We start from the raw sequence: 27,442 nt of genomic DNA on the forward strand, positions 1-27,442 counted from the left end.
AAGTAGAGAGAAATTAAAATATAACCATGTAATTATTATGTAAATTCTATTGTAAAGTTAACATTATGCATATATATTTTTTAAATAGGTCAAGTACAACACCTTAATTGATCAATGGGGAAATCAGCTTATGACATTTGGATTCACCCATGACCTCATGTAAAAAAGGGATAGTTTTCTGTGCATTTTTTTAAGGACATTGGTTTGGCATCTATTATGTCCAGGGAAATGGAAAACCCTGAACTGACACTTTAAAGGATAAAGAACCTTGTAGGCACCTCTAAAGTGTGTTTTCGTAAACCATGCAGATTGATGCAGTAGTACCCCAAATGTAACTTTCAGAATGAAATATGGATAATAATTAAGTAAAATGTTACTTTGAGATTTTTATTCCCAAATGGTTCATTGCTTTCATATTCTAAATTCCAGTGCCCTTGTTAAGTCCAATTAAGATGCTTAATTGAAAAATTCCAAGTAAGCAGAATGCCCTGGCACCCAGAGGGGATTATGCCTAGTAATGATATTTCTGAATTGGACAGAAAGAATACTCACAAATGTCAGCAGAGGAACATATACTTGATAATGGAACATTTATTCTCCAAGTGTAAAGAAAATCAAGCCTAAGAATCAGGGGTGCTATGGTAACGTACAATTTTCTTTTTTTCAGGTCTAATTTTAAACTATCCGTGCCTTCATTCTTTCCCTCAGAATCCCTTAATTCTTAAGTAAAGGAGAAAAATACAACTAGTGGTAGCAAATTTTAATTTATTAACACAATTCCCTAGTTACTATCTGTAACTTTTTTTGAAATGCAGGGTGAGGCAAGCCATTCTGTGACTGCCAGGTACTCCTTCCAAAGTAGAACTAGTAGAATAACCAAGGCTATATTTAACTAAGGGCACTAGAGAGAAAATTGCTTACACACATTTGATTTTAATATGCACATTAGCACCCAATTATGCCTTATGTTGAAACAAAGCATTTTTATGATGCACTTCAATTCTTTTACAAAAGGGCTTTTGTTTATTGTTTTACTTGTCTTATGTTGCATGTTTTCTGTACTGTGGATGAATATCACACAAAACATGGCAGAAAGTGAATTACTAGTGTGGCACTTATATCACTTTCTCTGATATATTGTATGGAAATAATTGTGTTGTGTCTTTAACATTTCTCTATTATCAATTATATTTATATCTTATTTGTGAGTTATCCCAAAAATAGGAAGAAGAAAAAATAATAATAGAGTATCATTAACCTTGATTTTAAAAGTTTAGAACTCCATCCATGATATTTAATATGAAAAAGATGAATAGAATATAGGGTCCAAAGCTATTTCAGTAATATTTTTTTAGATATAATTGACTGTGGTCTTCGTCAAACTATATGTTGAGAAACACAACATTCGTGTTTCCTTACAACAAAAGGAAAGCTAAAATTGAATATAGAAGTTTTCTTTGTATTTCTATCTAAAGATGATTTCATTTTAGTATTTGTTTTTTGTGAATTGCAAATAATTGTGAATAATTATTTCCCTGCTCCCACTGCCTTGCCGTCTTTGTTAAAGCTCTCCCCTTCTGTGTTTGAAGGTCATTCTTTTTTTCATCCATTGGCATTCTAACCCAGTACTCAGACAAACCAACTTCTTTAATTTCCATACATTAATTTTCTCTGGGAGTGGCAACAGTAATGCTGACACTCTTCTCACTGACCCAGCAAATATTGGTAGTCCTTAGTCCCTATCCAGAAATAGTCTCTGCCACATAACCTGCATATAAAATTAGTGCCCTAACTCATGGGACAAAAGACGACACTAAAAGTGTATTTATACTGTTACAGGGCTGCCTGGCGGTCAGATCTTCCTGATTATTGCAGGTTTCCGGATTCATTTGTCTTCTGATTTAACACATTTCAACATCATATATCTGGGTTAAACAAATAACTGCTGAAGTTCAAGTATTCTATATTTGTCAAGAAGTTCAAATAAATTGAAATTAAATTGCTCCTTATTCTATGTACCTCTAGAGGTACAAAAGCTAGAAAAACAATTATGCTTTTGAAGCCAGTTTATACAGGTCTTTTTTGCTTAATTATATGAGGAATTGAAATGTGGTCTTTTCTTTCTAGAGGTGATATTTTGTGTCTCTTTAAAATATACAACCAAGAGAAAATTGCTAAGAATATAGCTTTGTCACAGTTCAAACACTTCCTGCTGGACAAGCCACTGTATTTGACATAGGTTTTTATCTTCTTTATACTCTGAGAGAACTGGAACTAGATGTAGTTTTGCTTCCAACAGGTGTCATGACAGAAATTTTCAAAACTAATGTGTTCTTTGTTGTATATACAACTTTCAAAATTTGTTTCAGTCTCTGTGTCTGCCCGTCTTGTTGAAAGTTGTACCCCTAAAGGAAAAACTTTCCTTCAACCTCTTGACTTCTAAATTATTGGTTAGTTAATGACTGCCGTGAGGTGTTACCAAGACTCCTGAGAACAAACTTGGTGCAATAGAATATAGAAAATTATGGAAAAAAAATAGAATGCTAAGAGCATGGTGTATACCAAATAAGAACATTTCTTCCCAAAGGGGTTGCTATAGTTTGTGGTTTAGGTGATTTTGGTCCTGGAACATATGATCGGATATAAATAGGATGCCTCTATTTTCACTGAGAGTAAATAATGCTTATTAAACATGATCTTTCTTTTGTATGAACTTGTGTCTTTAACTTCCTTATTTCAGAGACAGCAAAATGTAACACATCTTTCCATTTTGGCATAAGTTTTTTTTTGTTTTTTTTTTATGTAGTCCTTTATATTTACCTCTGTAATTACATTTCTTTCCATAAGACTTTGTTTTATGGAAGTTTTAGGCTTACTACCCAAATTTGAGAAGGAGGTACAGAGATTTCCCATATACCCCCTGCTCCCACATAGGCATAGAGAGCCTCCCCCATTATCAACATCGCTCACCAGAATGGTACATATGTTACCAAGGATGAACCTACACTGACACATCACATCACCCAATGTCCATAGTTTACCTTAGGGTTCACTCTTGGTGGTGTACATTCTGTGGGTTTGGACCAATGTATAATGACATGCAATCCATCATTAAAATATCACACATAGTATTTTCACTCTCAAAAATCATTCTGCGCTCTACCTATTAATCTCTCTCCAGCCTCCCTGCAATCACTGATCTTTTGACAATCTCCATATTTTGCCTTTTCTAGAATGTAATATAGTTGGAATCATACAGTATGGAGCCTTTTCAGATTGGCTTCTTTCATTCAGTAATATGTATTTAAGGTCGTCCATATCTTTTAACATAATGGCATAAGTTTTAGTCCATTGAAATATTTATTTGCTATCTGATAGGAGTGGGAAGATCTTCCAGATGCTACCTTATCAAGAGGGCATCACTAAAGACAATTTTTGCCACTTATCATTATATATTCTCAAAATTAAGACAAAATATAAGCATCTGGGTTAAAACACTACTGCTCACACTGAAAAGTTCCATATCTGGCTGGCAGTGAAATTTGAATTGAATTGTTCCTTATGCAATACCACTGTGCCACAGGGTTATTGTTTTAATGGTCACACCCATGCAAAGTCTATGTGTGAATGTGTGTGTATGTGTGTGTCTGTGTCTGTGTGTTGTGTTTGATGAGGAAATGCAGTGTACAGGATACTTCAATTGATATGATACTGGAAATGTCTTAGTATTTAATTTTTTTTCAGTATTTAATGGCTATTTATATCTAAGTTTTACATTGCAAAATAACTTTATGTTTGAGTGTAAATTAGGTGAATAATAATAAGTAAATGTCCATTTAGAGCAAATTGTCTATAACACTTTCAGTTAGACAAAGCTTTGTTTTAATTTGCTTTAAGCATCTTTTTTTAAAGACTACAAGTTAATATCAGCAAATAATTCCTGGAATTTAAATTGAATTACTATACTGAATTCAACACTTTTGTATCTGGAAAAACAAGACAGCAAAATACTAAATGGTACCCTACATAATGTACAAATCAGTTGCATGGGTATTTACTTTTTTATTTTTAGAAAGTGCTAAGTCTCTTATTCTTTGAAATTTCTTATAAAAAAGAAATGTGTATTATCTTTTATTCAAATGGTTGTAAGTAAAATAAACAGCCTGACCTTAACAACTTTCACTCCTTGTATTAACTTTGTACATACTTGATAATTATAGGCGCAGCTATAATTCTCAAGGAAGAATAATTAGAAAAACAGGAGCAACAGGTGATGATTTGGTCAGGGTACCAAAATCCTAGGTTATTAATTTATTTATCTATCCTTTTCCATTTTACAGTTTTCCTCTTGGTATTGGATACTGTGCTCATTCCCTATTGCTCATTTTAATGAATACTTAACAGTATGAAATATTTGTTCATTTCAACAGAATTCCCCCTGGTTTCAAAAAAGAATGCAGAAGCCATTTCGAGCTTAATTAGGGAGATTTGGAACCTCTATGCTAGTTCAATCAATTTTATCACAAGTAAAAGCATTTTAACTATTCCCTTTGTCTATACAATCATTTGCAACCCAGCAGAAAAATTCCATTCCTTCTACTGTAAGCTTAACCAAGCAGGACAGTCAGTTGGAGTGAGGTCACACTGGAAAACGTTTTTTAAAGGGTTTTCTAAACCTTTTAAAAATTTAAGTTAAGTTTTAATGAGCACTGCAGAAGAGTTAGATCCCCAGGGGGCAAATCAATTTTGAGTGTTACACTGTCTGTTCCTTTTAGCCTCTGAAGTACTACCTTAACTGACTTCTCCATGCTTACGTTGAGCCAGATATTCAGGATGAAAGAATGCAGATATACAGCCTGTGAATTTCTGCCTCACCCAGGGGTCACCAAATCCTTCAGCCATTTTATTTTTTCAAGTGGTGAAAGGGATGAAATGAGTGGAACAAAGTAGTTGGCTATTTCAATACTAAGAGAAGTGTGAGGTATAAGGTGGGCTGTGGAGGGTTTGGGAACCTTCGTTAGGATACGCTTAGTGACTTTACCCCCTTGGGTCTAGATCAGCTCCTGGTATACAGAAAGTTTAAAATTCAGCCTGGGACCCACTGTGGTTTAACATGACTGACTACTGAAGGATGAAGGAAAGCTGCCTAATGAAGTTCAGACCCATGTTTACTTTTACTTTTTCCCTCACATGTGTGTTGTTTTAGGGATTTTTAGATTCATAATGTTAGAGATATAGGAGTTTCCCCTCCACAGTTGCACAGTTGCCTCTTTTTCATATATTACCTCAGATAAACTGACACCATGCATCTTCTGAAAAGGACATTATGCTCCAGAGTGTACTTCTCTGGGGCTATTTACTACATTCTGCTGTCTCCCTGCAGTAAGGAAATTATATATTAAAGATTAACTGAGCATATCATTTCCTCTCTCTAGGCTGCCATGAAGTAAGTCTACAGACTGCTGCTCAGTATTTTTGCAGCTTACCCCTATGAAAGAAAAATTTTGAGACTAGATGAACACATGTTCTTCATTCTATCCGTGAATCAATATGTAGCCTCCTACAAATGCTAAGTAATGCACTGTATTGAGCCCTTGTTCTAGAAGATATGTTATTACTCTGTTTACCTATTATCTTTTAAAATTTTGGCTTAAAGGTCATCTTCTCAGTGAGGCCTACCTGACCATCCTATTTAAATTCACAACAGGTACCACACCCCCTCTTTATTCTCCAACCTTGCTCTATTTCTTTTCTCATGGCATTTCTTACCACCTAACACAGTATATCCTTTTTCTTATTAATACAAATATAGTTGTAGGTACATAACTAAAATATAAATCAATATAAAGTGAACTCATGTAATACTGTATTCATTTTTTTCATAGCTGCATTTCACACTATGTCATATTTACACCAAATCTATGAGTAGCCTAATTCCCATTTCATTGAAGAGGAAATAGATTAAATAACTTGTTTCAGGTCATGTGGTTTGTAAGAGGTCAGGATGGCATTTAGGCCCTTTTATAGCTGACTTCATTGTTCATATTCTTTATACTTTCCACGTGACTTTGACATGTCTGAGAGAAGACCTTGAATGATATATGTACAGTAGTCCCCCCGTCTCTGAGGTTTCAGTTTTGCTGTAGTCTGAAAATGTTAAATGGAAAATTGCAGAAATAAACAATTCATAAATTTAAAATTATGTGCTATTCCAAGTAGCATAATGAAATCTTGTGCTGTCCCATTACTTTCTGCCCAGGATCCCCAACCATCAACGTCTTCTGCTGCTGATATCTAACCATTGACCTCATTATGGCTAGATGATTCAGGACCACCTGAAATAGATGTAAGAAGGAGACTAGTAGCCTAATGCTACATCACAATACCTACATCATTTACCTAACTTCATCTCATCACGTAGGCATTTTGTCATATCATCACAAGAAGAAGGGTGAATATAGCATAATAAGATTTTTTTTTTTAATTTTTATTTTATTTTATTTTATTTATTTATTTATTTATGGCTGTGCTGGGTCCTCATTTCTGTGCGAGGGCCTTCTCTAGTTGCGGCAAGTGGGGGCCACTCTTCATCGCGGTGCGCGGGCCTCTCACTATCGCGGCCTCTCTTGTTGCGGAGCACAGGCTCCAGACGCGCAGGCTCAGCAATTGTGGCTCACGGGCCCAGTCGCTCCGCGGCATGTGGGATCTTCCCAGACCAGGGCTCGAACCCGTGTCCCCTGCATTGGCAGGCAGACTCTCAACCACTGCGCCACCAGGGAAGCCCAATAAGATATTTTGAGAAAGAGAGATAAACCACATTTGTATAACTTTTATTACAGTATATTGTTATAATTGTTCTGTTTTATTATTAGTTCTTGTTAATCTCTTATTATGCCTAATTTATAAATTAAATTTTATCATAGATACTTATGATATACCTAGGTATAGGAAAAAAGACATGCTATATATAGGGTTTGGTATTATCAGAGACTTCAGGCATCCACTGGGTGTCTTGGATCATATTCCCTGAATATAAGTGGGGACTACTGTAATCATATTAGTGTGATTAAATCTTCAGTTCTGAATGGATTCCTATTGATTAGAAACTTGCTTTTTTCTATCTGAATTTGCTTTGGATATTTTAGTTCCACTACAGTAGAGTAAATAATCCTCCCCAACTTTGGATAGCTCAGTTCTTCTCAAAAATGGAGTCTAATCACCGGCCAAAATTCAAAGCTGAATTTAAATCTGTTGGCTCCTTAGCATTTATTTGACTCTGACTTTTATGTAATCTTTAGAATTCTGGTGCTAAGTGACACTAAGGATGACTGGCATCTTATTCTTACGCTTAGGTATTTTGTAAACAGTTTGTAGCTGCTTCATAACAAATTGCTTGGAAGTATAAGGAACATAAACAACAAAAATCATAACCAGTATAATGTAGTTTTCCCTGGGTGAATTATTTTAAATGTCTTTAGTGTGAGAGTGTAATTTCTTTTAGACTTTTTGATTGGATTCATCCTCCAGTTTGGAAGCACAATAAAGAACACACGCTATTTAAAATCTCATCAACAAGGAGAAAAAGATTAAAAAGTTGGGCTTATTAACATGAATTTTTTTTTCAATGTATTATTACATCTGTCAGGACAGTTTAGATTATGCTGAGGTAACAACCTGAAAAATGTAAGTGGTTTACAACAAAACTTATTTCTACCTTGTGCAATACATCCATCACTCATCAGTTACTGTTCTGTTCTAACCTATTTACTCTAGGATACAGGCTGATGGATCAGTCTCTATGTAGAACACTACCACTGATTGTTCCAGAGAGAGGAAAGAGAGTAGACGACTCACATGCTGGTTCTTAAAACTTTTGTTTAGAAATGACACTTCATGGACCTAAATAAATCACTGTGTCCATGCCTGAGTTCAACAAGGCAAGGAAGGAAACAGGAGACACACATCACAACCCGATGGTAGTGGGGGAGGGGTGCATAATAATTTTGAAGGGAGGTGAAGGAATAATTTTAAACATTAATAAGATCTCCTTAAATTATCTTTTAAAATTTGACTTACAGAATTTTAAAAAATTGTTTCTATCTCAAAGGAATATGAGAATATTTTCCCTTGGTTTTTGCTGTATCTTAAACATAGCTAAGAAGTCTGTGTTGTGCTACATACACACTTATATAACTTTCCAGGATTACCAGTGCTTTCCATTGATGGTCAAATCAGTCAAAAACAATATTCCCTGCTACTGGGTTGGCCAAAAAGTGCCTTCAGTTTTTAAGTAAAAATAAAGGACACATTTTTCATTTTCACCAAGAACTTTATTGAACAACATATCCACCCTTTTGTTCCACTACCTTCTGCCATTTTCCAGGCAACTTCATGATTCCATCTTCCCAAAACTTTTTATCTTTTGGAGCAAAGAACTGCTCCAGGTGCCTTTTACAATCTTCCAGGGAATTGAAATTTTTTCCATTAAGAGAATTTTGTAAAGACTGAAATAAATGGAAATCCAGAGGTGCAATGTCTGGTGAATACGGCGGATGAATCAGAACTTCCCAGACAAGCTGTAACAGTTTTTGCCTGATCATCAAAGAAACATGCGGTCTTACGGTATCCTGATGGAAGATTATGTGTTTTCTGTTGACTAATTCGGGATGGTTTTCGTCAAGTGCTGCTTTCAGTTGGTCTAACTGGGAGCAGTACTTTTTGGAGTTAATCGTTTGGTTTTCCGGAAGGAGCTCATAATAGAGGACTCCCTTCCAATCTCACCATATACACAACATCACCTTCTTTGGATGAAGACTGGCCTTTGGTGTGATTGGTGGTGGTTCATTTTGCTTGCCCCACAATCTCTTCCGTTCCACATTATTGTACAGTATCCACTTTTCATCACCTGTCACAATTTGTTTTAAAAACGGACCATTTTCATTACGTTTCAGTAGAAAATTGCATGCAAAAATATGGTCAAGAAGGTTTTTTTTGCTTAACTTATGTGGAACCCAAACATCAAAGCAATGAACATAACCAAGCTGGTGCAAATGATTTTCAACACTTGATTTAGATATTTTGAGTATGTCAGCTATCTCCCACGTCGTATAATGTTGATTGTTCTCAGTGAATGTCTTGACTTGATCGCTGTCAACTTCAACTGGTCTACCTGACCGTGGAGCATCGTTTAGCGAGAAATCTCCAGCACGAAGCTTCGCAAACCACTTTTGACACGTTTGATCAGTCACAGCACTTTCTCCATACACTGCACAAATCTTTTTTTGCATTTCGGTTCCATTTTTACCTTTCTTGAAATAATAAAGCATAATATGCCTAAAATGTTGCTTTTTTTCTTCCATCTTCAATATTAAAATGGCTACACAAAAATTCACCAATTTTGATAAGTCTTTTTTTAAACGCATGCTGATATGACAGCTGTCACATACAATCTAACAAAATTGTTTTTAATGAAGTTGAAGACAACTAAGTGCTACTAGAGCCATCTTACGGAAAAAAACGAACGAACCTTTTGGCCAACCCAATACATTTTTTGGGAGTAACTGTATTTACAATGAGAAATAATCTGTGTTCTGAAAATTCACTTATTTGAATAGCCCCACTCTAGGCCTGCTTTCCCAGTCTTCAGTTTCACCTCACGTGTTTATGCATACATGTTTGTTGGCATACTCTGTCAAAACGGAGTAATCTGTGTCAACCATGCTATCCAAACTATAGTGCATTTTACATAATGAGAACACAGCTGGCACAGTGGCTTGATTCCATATACTCTGAACATATGGTTTAAGGAAGGCCAGAGGAGCTCTGATCAGGAAACTTGATTCCAATTAGAAGAGATGTATTAGAGTCCATAGTCCTGTGAAGAAAAATATTGTTTTATAAATATAGGCTTCATTAAGCACCTGTCTGCACAATTTACTGAGGTTATTCAAGTTTAAAGTAAGAATAGCAATGAGGGATTATGCTTCAGTTTGAATATCAAAATTTATTTTGACTAAGGTCAGGATTATAAAGTGAAGTGAAATATAGACCTCTTTCATGCACCTCTTACTACTGACAATCTGAAGGTTGACTTCAGTGTCCCTTTGGGTTTCTGAATCACTGTGAGGCTAATATTTTTCCTCTTTGTTCAAAGAGACTTTTGGGTAGCATTTGTCCTCTTGCTGGAGATATTCAAACAGTAAAGGTTACATTCCTATTACAAATTATTGTGTACCCCAAGAATGGGCAAGGGGTAGGAGGAATAGGAACGTGCACAGTACCCTGTGGGCTTAAAGCCTTTCTTATCCCCAGCACAGAATCAGATGCCTCCTTGCATTACATCTTTTATTCCAGGCATTATTGGCTGCCTTAGGCTTTGGGTACCTTTTAGGCAAACTTTTCCCTCAATGTTAGAGCCGAGTATTATAGCTCTGTTAGCTGCTTCCAAAGGCTTTCCCTTATTAGTCTTGAACTCCCAGCATCCTTAGCAGAAAGCTATTCCAAGGGGCTACTGGCCAATAACTGTGTGACCCCTTTTGAGAAGTAGCAAGCGATAATCTTGGGGGGTTGATTCTTCCCCTCCCTCATCAATTGATTACTTTAGTTTTACCATCCAGAGTTCCTCATGCACACTACATTGCTGAACATGATTCCTTCAGGTAACATCTCCTTAGGAAGCATTTTTTGATCTCTTCACCTTGCCCAGTGAAGTTAGATTTTGAAACACAGAATGAGATCCTTGTATTTCTTCCATAGCCCGTTAGTTTAAGGTGATTTCTAATATTGGCTGCATTAGTGTAAATTGAATATGGGAGACAATTGCTCCCTCTGTTCAGTGGCTCCCCTTAGAGATATGAGATCTAGAAATACGTAGTCTTATGCACAGAACTTTGTGGGTGCTCAAGGAACAGCTCTGAATTTCCTACAGCTTGTGAGAAGCCAACCATATGTTCTAGGGATTTTCCAGATATTCTCTATTTATCCCTCCAGATCCATCATTCTCACCTAGTTCTGTGGCCTGAGAGGTTATCATTTTCAACTGCATGAATGGGTACCCTTGACCTCTGGCTTCTGATTTGGCCAAGTAAGTCACTGGTAGGAGATTTGAGGGTGAAAGGAGAGTGAGGCAGGGGCATTTATTCCCACAGCTCCCCCTCTACTGCCTTCCTTTACAGCAGCTTCTCTTTCAGTCCTAAAGAGTGTAATGACTTTCCACATTGCCAGCCCTGGCATTGTGCATCATCTCTTCTTGGTTTACCTTAACACTATCCAGAGTCTATAAATAGTCCCTTAGGTAGGTGCTCCTCCCTTACCCCTTTTGTTATAATATCTTTCCTTCTGTGACTTTGGCAGATACAAGGGCGTTTTGTAATCATATGATTACAGTTGTGAATAACTCTATTCCCAACCGATATATTGAACTGTATTCATAACCGATTCAACCCATATGCGCTTTTACCATGTATGATGCATTCCTAAGATATTTTCTACACTTTGTGGATGCAACTGATGCTGTTTAATTGTCTCATCAACTTTTATTCCACAATAGTGTTCTCAGTTTCCCGAAGTAAAACATCTCCCTTACCTTACTATGTAGTCTTCCAATTTTGATAATGTATATCTCTAGATTTGGAATCCAACAGTGTATGGACACTAATCTTCTATAATGTTGAGCAGATGTAACTCTTTGTTTCCAAGAGAGCTGGGGGAAAACGACTAGAATGTGAAAAGGGTCAGCTAGTTCTCTGATTGATTTTGTAACTGAGCAAAAATTTTAATGTCTCTAGATTTTAATTTCCACTTATGTGAAGTAAGGAAGCTGGGGTAAATGAGTGTTTCTTTCCATGAATGCAGTTTTATTCCTTTATTAAGCCTCATCTATATGCCAGGCACTCAGAAGACTGGTTTTGGTGTGTTAAAACTCTAGAGCAACTTGATGGAGAATGGTGCTAGGAAGTGTCATTTTTACTCCTAAATTACTTTCCCTGATTCCAGCATTTCCTAATTTGGGATCCATCATCTTTTGGAAAGTCCATGGATGGTCTTTAGACAGAGTGTATAGTCCCTTGATTGTATGTTAGAAGACTGGGTCCATGTACGTTTCTCTGGGGTGAGTGTCCATATCTAACACTGGTTTCATAATGGAAAAATGACCTCCTTTCCAAAAAAAAAATTAAGGACCACTGTTCTTTTCCTTTTCCTCACTCCTACTCCTTGAAGACATGTTAAAGACATGTGTTAAAGTTCCAGGCTGCCAAAGATATAATTAATATATGACCTACTGCCTCCATAAATGCATTTGTCATGTACCATGAGCCATCTTCTTTTCACAGGGTTTCACATTTCTTTAAAATATTCTGATGGATTTTCAGATCAACTTTTGACTTGTAGAAATGAGAAAGAGGCTTTTTTGTCTATGTGACTTTCTTTTTAACTATAAACAGCCGGCATATTTAAAGACTCTTTTAGGATAAAGAGCAGAAGCAGATTTCTCTCACAGAGAAAATCAGATTAGGAGTCTTTATTTTAAAATTAAGTATCTAAGTTCTGTTTTTCAGGTGTTTTTCCTTCCCTGAAGCACTAACTTGCCTAATGGAATTCTCACTGAAGTTTCTGTCTCTATCACACTGCTCTATCAAGCCTTTAGTTTTCTTTCATTGATTTTTTTTCTCCTGTTTCTCCTTATAAAAGTTGTCAGGTCACATCTATAGGATAGTAAGTGGGGTAACACATCAGTATTTTCATACAGGATCAAATTCGAGAGGAGGCAGAAAATACCTTTGCCTATGGGTGATGTTTGTATTTCCAAAATATCTCCCTCTCTCCTATATATTTCAATCCGGTTTCCATCATCAGTATTTACCCAAAACACTTCAGTTAATTTAACCAATTATTGTGTATCTGTCTCTCTACCTGCCTATCTGTCTGTCTACTTACCTATCTAATCTATTTTTCTATCATCTATCTATCTCTATTTATCAACACTTATAAAGAATTTTGAGACAGTGTTCTAAGTACTTTACGAGAATTAACTCATACTTTTTAAGAGTTACCTTATTTTATCCTCAAAACCTGTGATTCTCAAACTTTGTGTCTCAAAATCACTTTTTACTCTTAAAATTACTAAAGGTCTCAAAGAGTATTGTTTATGTAGGCTTAATATGTTGACATTTTTCATATTCTAAAATAAAATTGAGACAACTTGAAATATTTATTTAGTAATTAGTTTAACAACAATAATAAAGCCATTGTAAGGTAACATAGCTAAATTTTTATGAAAATAAAAATATTTTCCAACACAAAAGCAATGTAGCGAAAAAAGTGGCATTCTTTTATATTTTTCAAATCTTTTTAAAACTGATTTAATAAAAGGCAGCTAGACTCTCATATCTTCTTTTGCATTCAATCTGTTGTGATACGATGTTTTATAGGAATCATATGAAGAAATTCCAGCCTCATTGAGATATCTAGTTGGAAAAGGGAGGACTGTTTTAATAACCTAAATGTTATTTCAGTTTTGGATTCAAAATCATGTCAATAAATTTTTCATAGTCTGCTACATTTGAACACTGGAGTATTTTGAAACATCGAATGGTTATTTTTACCTATGTAGAATTTTGGAACATTATGCATTAGGCATTTGGAAAATGTTGGTTCACTGAGATACATAGGTCTCGGCAATATTTACACATTTCATTATATAATATGAAAGATAAAAATGTATTGAAATTAATATTTTTACTGGTTCATCAATAACATTCTTATAGGAAATTGACTTTTTTTCTTTTACCTGCAAGTGAACTGTGGAGAAGAATACAATGGTAATAATACATTTTAGTGCTACCTCTTTGGCTTTTGCAAGTCAACTCAGTCAAAAAGGCAAATAATGTCTTAACATTATTATGAAAGCAGTTTTGATCTCACAAATCTCCTCAGAGTGTCTCTGGAAACCCCTCGTGTCCACAGAGCACACTTTGATAAGCACTGTTCAAAACAGCCTGTATTACAAATGAGAAAACTGAGGCAAAGAGTTTAGGTGGCTTCCTCTAGTATACCTAGCTAGTAAATGAAGGAGGTGGGATTCTAACTGGGGTAATCTGCTACCAAATCCATGCCCTTCAACTCCATTTTGATAAATCAAATAACATTTTTTCGGTTCTCACCTTGTTTTATCGGTGTGATTCGTCATCACTGTTACTTCCTCTCTCAACTGCTTTCTTCCCTCTGCTTCCAGAGCATCATCCTCTCCTAGTTTTCCTATACCACTCGGCCAGCTCTTTTTCAGCCTTCTTTGCAGTTTCATTCTCCTGTAACCATCCATCCTCAAGCTGAAGTACCTTAAGGTTTCGTCTTTCTTCTCCTATCTTCATCAGTTTAAACTCCCTCTAGGCAATATCCATGTGCATGCCTTCATTACCATTGATATGCAAATGATTCAGAGATTTATATCTCCAACTCTGATTTCTCATCTGTGAAACACTTTTATTTTTAACTCATTTTACATGATTTCTTCCTTCAAACGTATTCTGAACTCTATAGGACCATAAGTAGAACTAGGTACCCTCTTCCCACCCATGACTTCAGCCTAAAGCTGCTTCTTTTCTATATCCTATTTAATGAATGTTATTACCAGCTATCCATATCTTATGTGGTGACTGCAGTAGTCCCCCTCTTACCCATTCTGCACATTGGGGCAAGGTATCTTGCAAGTTCAGATCTGTTTCCTTTCTGCTAAAAAATTTCAGGGCCTCTTCATTGCCTTTATGATAAAGCCCAATACTTTAGGATCCCCTATGAATAGGATGACTATAAGTCTCCAGTCACTCGGTAACTGGTAACCCAACTATGCCTAATGTTATTAGTAGAAACCCATTTCCCTTTGAAAAGTGCCTTGGTTTGCATGACGAATCTACATGGCCACCCTGCCTGTGGATGTCCTGCATGATTGGATCTCTGGTCTCATCATGTACAAAGCTCTTTCTTACTCTGGACTTCAACATAAATGGCTTTCTTCAAGTCCATGAACTACAAGCATTTTAATCCACTTACCTCCTATTATTTCTTCAGATTTCATCTCAGTCTTCACATTTTAGGGTAAGCTTTCAGATTCTACCTGATTCAGTCCCATAGCACCATAAACATTCTCTTTTGTAGCTCTTGTTTCACTTGTGGTGAATAGTTTTGTGATAAATTTCCATATCCCATTTTAGACTGTAAGCTCTGTGGCGGCAACCAGCGTGGCCTTTTAGCTCACTGTTGTGTCCTCAGTATTTTTCAGTATTTGGACAAAGTGAGCATCCAATATAATTTTTTGAAGAAACAAACAATACCTGAGATACTAATTCATATTTTTAACTAACATCTGTGAAAAAAATTAATATTTAACTATTTTTGAACACTCTTTAAAATGCAAATATGAATAGCTTTAAACATTGTTAAGATCTCCTTTTTCTGAGTTAGTTTATCAGAGAACTTTTCCTTTTTTTTTATAGGAAGAGCTGAGGAAATGAAACTTGAGTGGGAGCAAGGAAAAGATCACTGAAGAATAGGGGAGTGGCAGGAGTTAAGAGTGTGCATACGAATGTGTGTGTGTTTATGTGTGTGTGTAGTTTGTCGGTGGGAGGAGAGCTGTTGGGAGCTGTTAGGAGGAGATTATTTTTCTCTCTTTAACTGCTGCTTTGCAACCCTGTGAGACAAAGCCTCAAGTGCGATGCAGATACCCGTGCAATTTTACAGTTTAACCACTGGAGTAAAATATTTTGATATAGGCAAGCCAATGGACCTTTCTGTGTTTTTTTAAATTTTTCCATGGTGAGATGGTTCATTCTTGGCTCACTGGTCCCTCCAGCACCACGGCATTCGTTGCAGTTCACTGAAGGAGAGGCAGGGGAAAATGGTGCAGTTGCGTGCCAAGAGGGTAATCAGAGAGGTCACTGTAACTTTGTTTAATGAGCACATGGAGGACACAGCCTCTGCCCCCAAGTTATCAGAATTTTCCAGAAGCTGAACATTGATAGAATACCCTGAGTCACAGGTAATCTGATAATGACCTCTGTTATAAATGCTTTGAAGAAAGCTTCTTTAAAGGGGTTACTCTGGGATCATGCTCAATTTGATAAATGTTCTCACGTATTTTAGCCCATTGTTTGCTAGTGGATCGAAAAATGTAAACTCTGATTCTAATGGCAGGGACTTTATTTTTAGCTAAAATTATGAAAACACCAAATGACCTTTGATCTACTAGAGAGTAGGAGACACTTCACACTGCTTTGCTGACCTGCAGAGTGGCACATGACTCTTAAAATTACATGAGTCAGAGCTCCTCCTAAGCCTCTCTGCTTCCACCTTGAAGGCAAATGATGTAATAACTACATGTCAAAACATCTGAGAATATATTGAAGGTCTACGCTACTTAGTTCATTTAGCCCCAAGGTGTGGTATGTAATCTAGCCCCTTGAAAGGTACCAAACACATTTGAAATACTTTTTTGTGTTGTGCATTTTCTCTGACTTAATGGTAGTTTTTGTTTAGCAGTTTGTAGAAATCTTCCCAATGACTAGTATTCAGTCATCAAGACAATTACTAAGAGTGTAAGACTTCTTTATAAAAGAAATAACAAAACCTGTTCTATGAGTCGTCAAAATTTTCTTTCCTCATAATTTTCTATAACTTTCCATTTTGTGATTATTCCCCTGTAACTTTACAGTTATAATGCAGTCATTGGTACCAATATATAGAGAAAGAAAACTTTTACCTCTGTAGTCTCCCTGTTATTAAATGTGTAGCAATGATGATTTTTTCTTTAAATCTAGAAAACTAGTCAAAGAAATCAATTTTAATTAATGCAGATCTCACCATAAATTCATTATGAACTTACTGTGTGATGTAAGTAAAATGTTAAATTTTGCCTTACTTTATATTTTTGTTTTATAAACAAAGTTTTCAAGAATAAATCTATCTTCTAGAATTAAGGACTAGAAATAAATAAGATAATATATATGTAAAAACTCAAAAACTTGATAGTTTTGAAACTTTTTGCTCAAATTTGATGTTATATTTTTCACTTAGAATATAAATTAAATGCCACCTATGAACATTTTTGAAGGAGATGATTCATTTTGACGTTTGAATTGTATTATTATACATTGGTCCATAAATTTTAGAATAACTGTTCTATTAATATTTCTCTGACTGATAAATGTTTATTAAACACTAGTAATGTTGAGAGTCATAATTAAATACTATACATCTTTACCAGCCAAGTTAATTAAATACACATTTTGACCTTATTATAGAATGTGACACACTGAATTATCACTATTTCTTTAAGTGTCTCCTCTTATCAAGTATAAAAACAACTATTGGAATAACATTGTGATTTATTTAAATTTATGTCTACCAAACAAGCATAATTTCTGGTCCATGGCCAGAACTCAGTAATGGCTTGTTGCATGGGTAAAATATCTATAAAATGTACGTAATCATAAGGGGGTAAACTTACAAAAGAGGGAATTGACCACTCAAGACCCAAATTCAGACAGGTAACCCCAAAACAAATACATCAGCAAAGAGGGTTGCTGACATGCTGTGGAATAGTAGAATTGATATGTCGCTTCTTGCTTTCTGGTACGTGTGTATGTGGGTTTGTGGGAGAAGAGGGTACTGTCAGCCTGACAGGGCAGGAACAGTGGAGGGTGAACATACCATAAAGGTTTAAGAAATTCAAGATGGACTTAATGGAGAAACATCATCCTAAAGGTTCATTAATTCATTCAAGAAATATTTATTGAGTGCTTCCTATATGCACTATTTTAATTTGCAAAAATGTAGCAGTGGACAAAACAGAGCCCTACTCAGAGTCCACATTTTAGTTTATAAAAAAATATTTGGAGGATAAAGAGGGTTCATTTGTTAGAGAGACAATAGAAAGATGATCTTCCCATTGTAAGTACAATATTTTAAATCATCTCTGAAAAAGAGATCCCCAGAGAAGAGATTCAAGGATTTCCACCCAATTCTTTCAATACTTAGTAGATCTACCTGGAAAGCAATTATTCCCATTGGTTTACTTAACCCTCACACGCTGCATTTTAAGCTAGTTTCCTCAAAGTCTGTGTCCATAATGGGAATGAAGGTAAAGAAAGAATAAACACTAGGATGAAATAAAGGTCAGGAGAGGAGTTTTTTAACAGGAGAGAAGAAAAGGAGAAAAAGGAATAAGAAACTATATTTAGATTTATTTCTAGAGCAAGGCAAAATGAGAAAAGATGTTTGTGAAAAAATCATCCCTACTTGGCTAAGATCCCATGTGATTATATTTAGACCTAGATATTTTTGATAATTTTCACGGTCTCTCATATCTCTTTATTTTACTCAATGTGGTAAACAGACATTATTTAATACATTTTTATTATTTACTTCTCTTTAAACTTCAACATATTATAATTTTCTTTACCATTTAAGGGTAGATTTCCTTGACTATCTTTTGTAATTTTTACCTATTTTTCTTCTGATATATAATTCCCCAAATATACCATGGTCATCTATTTTGCAGGAAATTGTATTTCTTTCTATCTATTATTTTGTGCTTATTAGAAATAATCTTTCTTTTTTTTAAAACATCTTTACTGGAGTATAATTGCTTTACAATGTTGTATTAGTTTCTGCTGTATAACAAAGTGAATCAGCTATATGTATACATATATCCCCATATCCCCTCCCTCTTGTGTCTCCCTCCCACCCTCCCTATCCCACCCCTCTAGGTGGTCACAAACCACCGAGCTGATCTCCCTGTGCTATGCGGCTGCTTCCCACTAGCTATCTATTTTACATTTGGTAGTGTATATATGTCGATGCTACTCTCTCACTTTGTCCCAGCTTACCCTTCCCCCTCCCCATGTCCTCAAGTACATTCTCTATGTCTGTGTCTTTATTCCTGTCCTGCCCTTAGGTTCATCAGAACCATTTTTATTTTTAATTCCATATATGTGTGTTAGCATACGGTATTTGTTTTTCTCTTTCTGACTTACTTCACTCTGTATGACAGACTCTAGGTCCACCCACCTCACTACAAATAACTCAAAGAAATAATCTTTCTTTTTTAGACATTAGAAGTTGCACATTTGTGTATTAGAGGAGTCCTGGGATTTCACTGGAGGGGTTCTTGAAGTTATCTCTTTATGAAACTCTATCTTGACATATAATTGAAGAAAAGACACTTGCCCATATCAAAACTTGGGCACTAATGGAGAATGTAAGAGGGGTTCATCTTCCCCAGGTGATGCCACCAGTATACAATATATCTCTCAGTAATGTAGCTATGGTGATCACTCTAGTTTCCATATCATTCAACATCATTCAAAAAATATCATTTTCCTGTGCTACTTATAATTTTATTTATTTGATTTTCTAATTTTTTTCTTTTGTTTTAAATGCATTTTAATAAGCTACAACATTCTAAGACAGAGTATCATTCTAAGGCAATGTAAACATATGTAAAATAATCACTATGACCTTTTTTATTTCTCCTTGTTCTTCCAATTCACCTACTGGTTTCCATGTACTCTGGGTTCAATTAAAATTTCTTGCTACTGCCTACAAACCCAGTCTTCTGTCTGCATACTCTGGTCTTATGGGACAAAAACATTTTTTGTAGGTAAAATTATCAATTCACTGAAAATGGTGTAATTTAATAGTCTCCAGACTGTGCAAATTTAGGGACTTAGGTATTCTTAAACTCAAGTGAAATTTATTAAACCTAAGGATTTAGTAGTTAATACAAGTTACACATTTGCACAGTCATTCCTAATGTTTATAAAGGTGTATACTTTGCATAACATTTGCATTGCTATACTTGTCAATCAGCTTTAGCTGTTCTTAGTTTGATGAGGCTAGACAGGTGGTTGGGGTATATATCGAGGCGTGAGGCTATAGGGAAAGCAGTTAAATGTATTCCGTCACATAAATGTGTAGAAAGATAAAGAGGAATGCAGAGAGAGGGAGGCAAGTGTGGGTTCCTTCGTGACCATAAATTTATTGGACATCATTCTTTCACTTTAAAACTATTCAGGACCATTAGTCTGATTCTTCATTTTCTCCATAGGCTTGCACATTTTAACTAGAGTATTTTCACTAACTGTGGTCCTACTTCACCCTTTTAAAAAGTTACTTTCTTATGTGATTGCTGTCTTCCTTTTCTAATGATAGCACACAAGAAAATAGTTTAAACTGTAACCTCTAAAGCCACTTAATCAAATCTTACCTATAAAGTGGAGTGTGTATCCTCACCACAGTACATTCACATTGGCATTGGAAAAGTAAAATCTTAATTTTTAGAGTTATGGAGTTGAAAGGCTACCACCACAAAATGTGCATGATGACATTTACACAGCCTCAATGACGTGACACTTTAGAATGAGAGCTCCAAGTCTCCTGACTGTGGCCCACCTGCAAGTCATTATAGACCATAATATGTTTCTCAGGTCCTGACCATATTATTTATAGAGCTTGACCAGCCTGTCAGAGAATAATAACAGCATTTCATCCTTCTGCTGTGCCCTATATCTCAATGTTCCTCACTAACATGAATAAATTCTTATATCACTTCTGTGTGGTATTAGATAAATATTATGACATCAAGTTTTACAGATGGGGAAGTAGAAAATGAAGCACAGATGTTAAATAATTTTCTCCAATCCCAAGTCAATATGTAGCACTTTTCTACAGACCATATAAATAATACCAAGGATCAAAACTGATGTGTAGGGAAGTAGAAATGGGTGGAGGGAATCGGAGCTCATTTAAGCCAATTAAATATGGAAAAGTCACTGTGGGAGTAGTTAAGCTAAGAAGGTGATTGAAAAAAAAAAAGAGGGATTAAGTCACTATGATTTATTTATAGCTCCTCTCCTAGTAACTTCCCAAAAAGACTTGCAATTGGAGAATTAGGATGTCTCTTCTCCCCTAAGGTATTTTAGCAAGAAAAAGAATGAGAGCAGACACTAGGAAGAAGATTGCATTAGATTCCTAATGAGGGATTATTGTTCAGTTGGTCTGGTTATACTCTGGTAATGAAATTGTAGATGGACTAAGGAAAGAGTTGGCTGAGAATTCATATTTATGATATCTTTAACATTAGAACTCTCATCTTTATTTTTTTTTTCTCCTCTTCATCTTTATCCACATCTGCTTATGGTTGCTCTCTCCCTGCACAAAATATATATTATATATATAATATATATTATGTATATAATGTACTTATACCTATATACAATATATATTAAATATATATGGGATGTATTCTCTCTCTCTAATATATATATATATATATATATAGAGAGAGAGAGAGAGAGAGAGAGAGACCATTATTACTATCTTAATGTTTTGATTTTCTCAGGATCTCATTAAATCGAGGTTTACTCCACATGCAGATTCCACATGATTAAATAATCATTTGGATAATTATGTCTTTAATATCTGTCTCCCACAATGGACTCCATGAGAACAGCAACCATCTGTCAAGTTTCCACCTCTACTTCTATCTCTGGTACATACCACAGGGTCTGGCATATAGTAGGTGCCTAGTAAAAATTTCATGAAAGAGTGATGGGATGAATGAAGAAGGAAGCAATGAAATGCTGCATTTGAGTGGATCTTAATCAGAGCCAAGGAAGCCCTCAAGACTGGAGCAATGACTGGTTCAGAGAGAAAACTGTGTTCCCCTGCAATTTCAAAAGCTTATAAGTCTCTCAGAAGGATAGAGTGTAATGTGCCAGTGGACTGTGTAAGACACTTGTGGAAAGTAACTTTAGAATAAGAGAGTAAAAAGGCTTAGCTTTTTTACCTGTGGAGAACCTAGGCTTCAAGTGAGTAGTATAAACAATTTGAGAGAACCACTTGAGAGCACGCTCTAAAATTAAGTTAAAGGAGTTTGTCATCATCCTGAGAACAAATTAAATAGGAGATTTCAGTTACTCATTTTTCTAGTAAACAAAGGATTAAGTGGGTATAGTTACTGCACACCAAAGAATAAAGATGCACTGAATTATGCAGACCACATTTGGTTCTATTAAAATGCTACAAATAGTTTCTTGATTACTCTAAAATATCAAGGATATTTTCTTGGTTACTTTGTTTTAGGCAGTGGAGATTCACTGGCAGTCAGGATCCCTAACCTCATGGAGGCTACATTCAATCACATAGAACCAGACATTACAAACATATAATATCAATACAGTCATTTTATATCATAATAAGCATTACAAAGAAAATAACATAGTGTATTAGGGATTAGGGAGTAACTAGGGTAAAGGTGGAGGTGGATGGCTTTTTTCAGTCTGGTTGCCTGAGACGGTTTCTCAAAGGACACAGAATTTGAATTGAATCTAAAGGGATAAAAAAAGGAATTACACATGTTAAGAATTGGAGGAAGAACTCCCTAGGGTGGAGGGTGGGGTGGTGGGTGAGGGTCAGCCCCAATGCAAAGGCCCTGAAATGGGAAAGAGGCTGGCGTAGTACATTTGAGGAAGAGAAAGGGGGTCAATGTCATTGTGAGTATGGCTGTAGAGAATGAACTGCTGTAAAAGGAGTCTGGATACACAGGCAGGAACCTTACTTAGGCCTTGCTACTCAAAGCATGGCCCATGGAAGAACGGTGAGTTTACACGGTCTAATTTACTTTCATAAAGTTTAGCTCTGGGTCTTACGGGAAGAGTGGAATGTATGGAGACTATAGCGGAGGGTATGAGGTTCTTGCAGAAGTCTGGGTGACATTATGGTGACCTGGAGTAGGAAGGTGGCATTAAAGGTGGAGATGTAAAGAAGTGAATATCAGTAGAACTGGGGAAGTACTGGTGGGCTGATTGGCTAAGAAAAATGTTTTAAGTTACAGATGTCCCATAGACACTTGCCCTAAGCAATGGATAGATGGAGTATCATCTACTAAGATGGGAAAAGACTAGAAGAGAAACAGATTAGGGAGTTATGACCAAAGTTTGAAATTGGACATCCAAAAAATATCAAGTTGGTCTTTTATTAAGTCAGGATTTCGTAATAGATAACTGTACTAGAGATATATCTTATTTAAAGCCACTGGACTATGTGAGACTATCTAGAGGTGAAAAGAGAGGAATATGCAGGACTTAGGCCCTGAAATACACTAGCATTTAAAGATTCTATAAATCTTCGTTGCTCAAACTACGCTCCATGGACCTACAGCATCAGTATCATTTGGAATCTTACTAGAATTGCAGAATTGCCAGACTTATTGATTTATAATCTGAATTTCTACAAGAAGTTCTACTGTACAAGGTTGTATTATAATAAACAAAGAAGACAGAAATGATGTAATGATTGAAACAGAGGACTTAACTTGTAACATGTGGTATCAGAAATATCAAAAGAGGGAAGTGTTTTAGGCATGAAGGAGTGGTCAAACCTATGGAATGCCCTGATAGGTCAGATAAAGTAAGGACAGAGAATTGTTCTTTGAATTTCATCTCAACTTACTTTGTTTCTTTTTTTTTTTTTTCTTTATAACATCTTTATTGGAGTATAATTGCTTTACAATGTTGTGTTAGTTTCTGCTTTATAACAAAGTGAATCAGTTATACATATACATATGTTCCCATATCTCTTCCCTCTTACGTCTCCCTCCCTCCCACCCTCCCTATCCCACCCCTCTAGGTGGTCACAAAGCACCGATCAACTTACTTTCTTGCAAAATCTGTTCTGCATTTATCCACATTATTATGAATAATCCTCATCAGCATAAAACATACTCTGTTGACTCCCATTAAGTCCTTTTTTAATCTTACACCCACATCTCATTCTAACTCATTATTTTCCTTTTTTTTTCCAGAAAAACTTAACAAAAGAACTGATGAAATTATTATCTCTGTGTCTTTATTTCTTATTTCCTCTTCAATCAATTCCAATCTGGTTTCTGTCCTTATTGAACCAATTATGGAGGGTAGAGTTATTTTACAGCTGGACTGGGAAAGTTCAATGCTTTTCTCTTGGAATTCCTAGATATTTTAGTTAAGTATGAAAAATATTTTATTTTAAAATTCTTTACTTAAATAGGTACCACTAAATAGACCAATTTTATGTTCATTATGGGTATAACTTACATTTCCACAGACCAATCATATCTGGGATTAAATGGAGCATCTATATACAGAAATAGCATAAAAGTGAATTGAAATAATCACCTCCATGGTAAAATGAATAAAATTAGTACTGTACCAAGGGATCTGTCAAGATAAATAGAAAGAGGAAGTTGAAGATGTTGACAGCTATATCTATCTGGGTCATGTGTTAATGGGGAATTTAGCAGCAGAAGAAAGCTAGAGTGTGTAAAGAATAGTCTTCATCACTAGATGAAAAGCTGCCCCCCCAAAAAAAGAAGAAAGAAAAAATTCAAAAAGCTATTCTACCAGAATTCTACCATTCTGTCTCCAGCTGTACAAGTGCCACATGTCTGAAAGCTACCAGTAAATGCTCATTAAGAACTCTAGTGAAAGGATGTAATCTTTAAGTAACTCAAGGTGCAATGGAACAGAAAATGAACTCAGCTTTACTGACCTATTAAACATGGGCTGAGTTACAATCATAATGTGGCATTTATGGTTACAGTATAGGTGATGAACAATTCAATTAAATTTAATTCTTTCCCTCAAGTTATAGAACTAGGCACTGTTCTGGGTACCAAGATTTGTAAGTCTGTGGTATCGAGTTTAATGGCAAAGAAAAGATGTGTTTATCAAAACATTACTAGAGACAGCAGCAAATGCAAATTCCCAAAGGGAAGTGCAGATAAAGTATTGTGTGTGTTGGGTAGTGAGGTGGTTAGGGAAAGGAATAATCATATTGAGTTGTGGAGATGAGAAGAAATTTAATGAATAAGAAATCTGCATCTATTGTGCACCTCCAACACCAGTCACAGGACCTGCTACATAGGCATACACAAAATAAAGGTTGAGTGCTTAACTGAATGCAGTAGAAGTTTAGGAAAATTTAAGAAAGGGTCCAAATGTAGAAATGGAGAGGAGGAACATGAATCAGGGCACCAAAGTAGGGAATCATAGGTGTTACTCTGGAGAATAGCAAATGATCCATTTTAACAGGAACATATAGTGTGAAGGCACAGGGATGTCAAGTGTATGGTTCTGAACTTTGTGATGTCCTGACAAGCTCTTCCAGAGGAGCCATGTGCCCTGATGTGTACAGTGTGCTCATCCAAAGAATGGGACCCTTTTCTTTTCACAAAGGCAGTCATGAGCTCTAGCCCAAACTTGTACCTTCAGGCTTTTATCTTCCCAGAGATGGTGTCTTTTTCTAATTTGCATAAATGTGCCCTATAGGCTAGGGTAGTATCTGGAAAGATAAGTTAAGGCCACACACAGCAGAGGATCCTGAATGTTTCTAGAAGGGATCTGTTCTTAATTCAGGAGTCAGTGTGCAACTAATCAAAGAGCATTTTTCAGCAGAGAAGGGGCCATGTTTGGAGCTGTAAAAGCAGACCTTAGAGCAATTGGAATGGGAAAAGATGGGAGTGGTAAAACCAGTTAGAGGAGCAGATCACAGAGCTTTACTTAATATAAGAAGACAGTGTATTTCATGAATTAGATAACATAGATTGTGGTAACCATGTAATGAATCAGTTTGGTGAAATATGGAAGTACATCTGCATTAGTAGACATATGAAATCAATGTCAATGACTAATAGAAAAAATAACTTCTACATGTGTACGTGTGACATGAGCAAGACAAAAATTGTGTAAACAAATGTATTTATAGGACATTTTCTATGCCAGATACTGACCAGCCTGGATATTAGGGGTACAAAGGTGAATGAAGCATAGTTCTTGCTATGGCAAATGACAGCAATTAGTACACTAATACATATCTTCTCTTTAGGTTTCTGGAATCTAATTATTTTAAGTTAAATGTTTCCATATTGATGGCAAGGTAAGAATGTCTTTTATCATACTCAGTTGTTCCTAATTATCACTGTAATTTTACTCTTTCATTTTTACATGAGAAAATCAACTCGATTCAAAATTGTATGATGGGAGTTCTCATCAGACTTGATCTAAGTAAATAAATACTAACCTTTAAATCTTAATGTATAAACATAAGAAAAATATGAATATGTTATTCCTGATTCATAGGCTGGAATACCTTTAGTCTTTAGCCTACCACATTATTAATGGAAACAGAAAATAAAGGAGATATATATATTAAGATATGTAAGTCACTACATTTTATGTTGTTAGTCAGGATGAGAATAGATTGGTCATAATTCAAATTTGTGGGGAGGGAGGGATTGTTAGATAGTTTCCATTTGCTTCTCCCAGTTTGCTCTCTACTCCTTCTCACTCTGCTTTCAAAGCCAGTGTCCCATCCATGTGGATCACAACAGCGGGCTTTCTGGATTCCTGTAGGGTTCAGCCTATGGGAAGGGTATTTCTTCTCCTGACTTCCTCTTTGCAGGACTACCTTGGGTTGCCTATATCCCTCACAAGTTCACTGTTCAGAAGTTCACAAGCGACCTTCTCTGCTGACCTTCACCTTATGTATTCTGGTAACCATTTCCTTCTCTTGTTCCTTTGGGCCCACTAGGGCTTATGACAATTCTGCTCTTACTAGCCTGTCGTTATGCCACAGTCACTTGTGGTGTTCTAAAACTTGGTAAATAATCTCTTTATTAAACTCTCTTCAAATTATCCTGATGTGAGAATGACATTTGTTTCCTTTTGGGGACAGTAATTTAGAGAACGACAATAGGGCTGGAGGTTGTAACAATATGTGCAGTATTAAGTGGAGGGTACATCCAGATATTGCCTGGAGGGCAATATTCAGATATTAAAGTTAAGAACACTCAACTAGGCAGAGGAACAATTCCTTAGAGAACAGAAGTTAGAGATTAGAGAAAATAAGCAGATCTAAAAGTTCTAGGAAACTATCAGAAAATAAGAATTAAAATATCAGGACAAAACATGAAGTAAAACAGACATGGCATCAATGAAAAGGAGGAACATGATAGTAAAGACAATAACTTTATTCCTCATTTACCCGAATAACTGCAGGGACGGGGACAACATTTATGTATTCATAACTATTTGAGCTGCTGACTGGAAGCACATAGCTAAGCTAAGCTAATGGGGGTATTGAGGATACAGCAACAATTTTATTGGCAGATCAAAACAATGATTTTCTCTGTCCCTTAAATGTAATGAGTTTTATAGGTATATATGCTGATCTTACCCCAAATATCTTCTAGTTCTTCTACCAAATCTGAATCCCCGCTTTTTGTAATGATCTGAGGACAAGATTGGTAAGTCATAGCAAATGAGATTCAGGAGAATTATTCAGGTGACATGGTAGGAAGAATGATAATCCCCAAAGATGTCCACACCATAATCCCCAGAACCTGTGAATA

Source organism: Balaenoptera musculus, chromosome 3 (genome assembly GCF_009873245.2).
Source record: "Balaenoptera musculus isolate JJ_BM4_2016_0621 chromosome 3, mBalMus1.pri.v3, whole genome shotgun sequence".
NCBI lineage: Eukaryota > Metazoa > Chordata > Mammalia > Artiodactyla > Balaenopteridae > Balaenoptera > Balaenoptera musculus.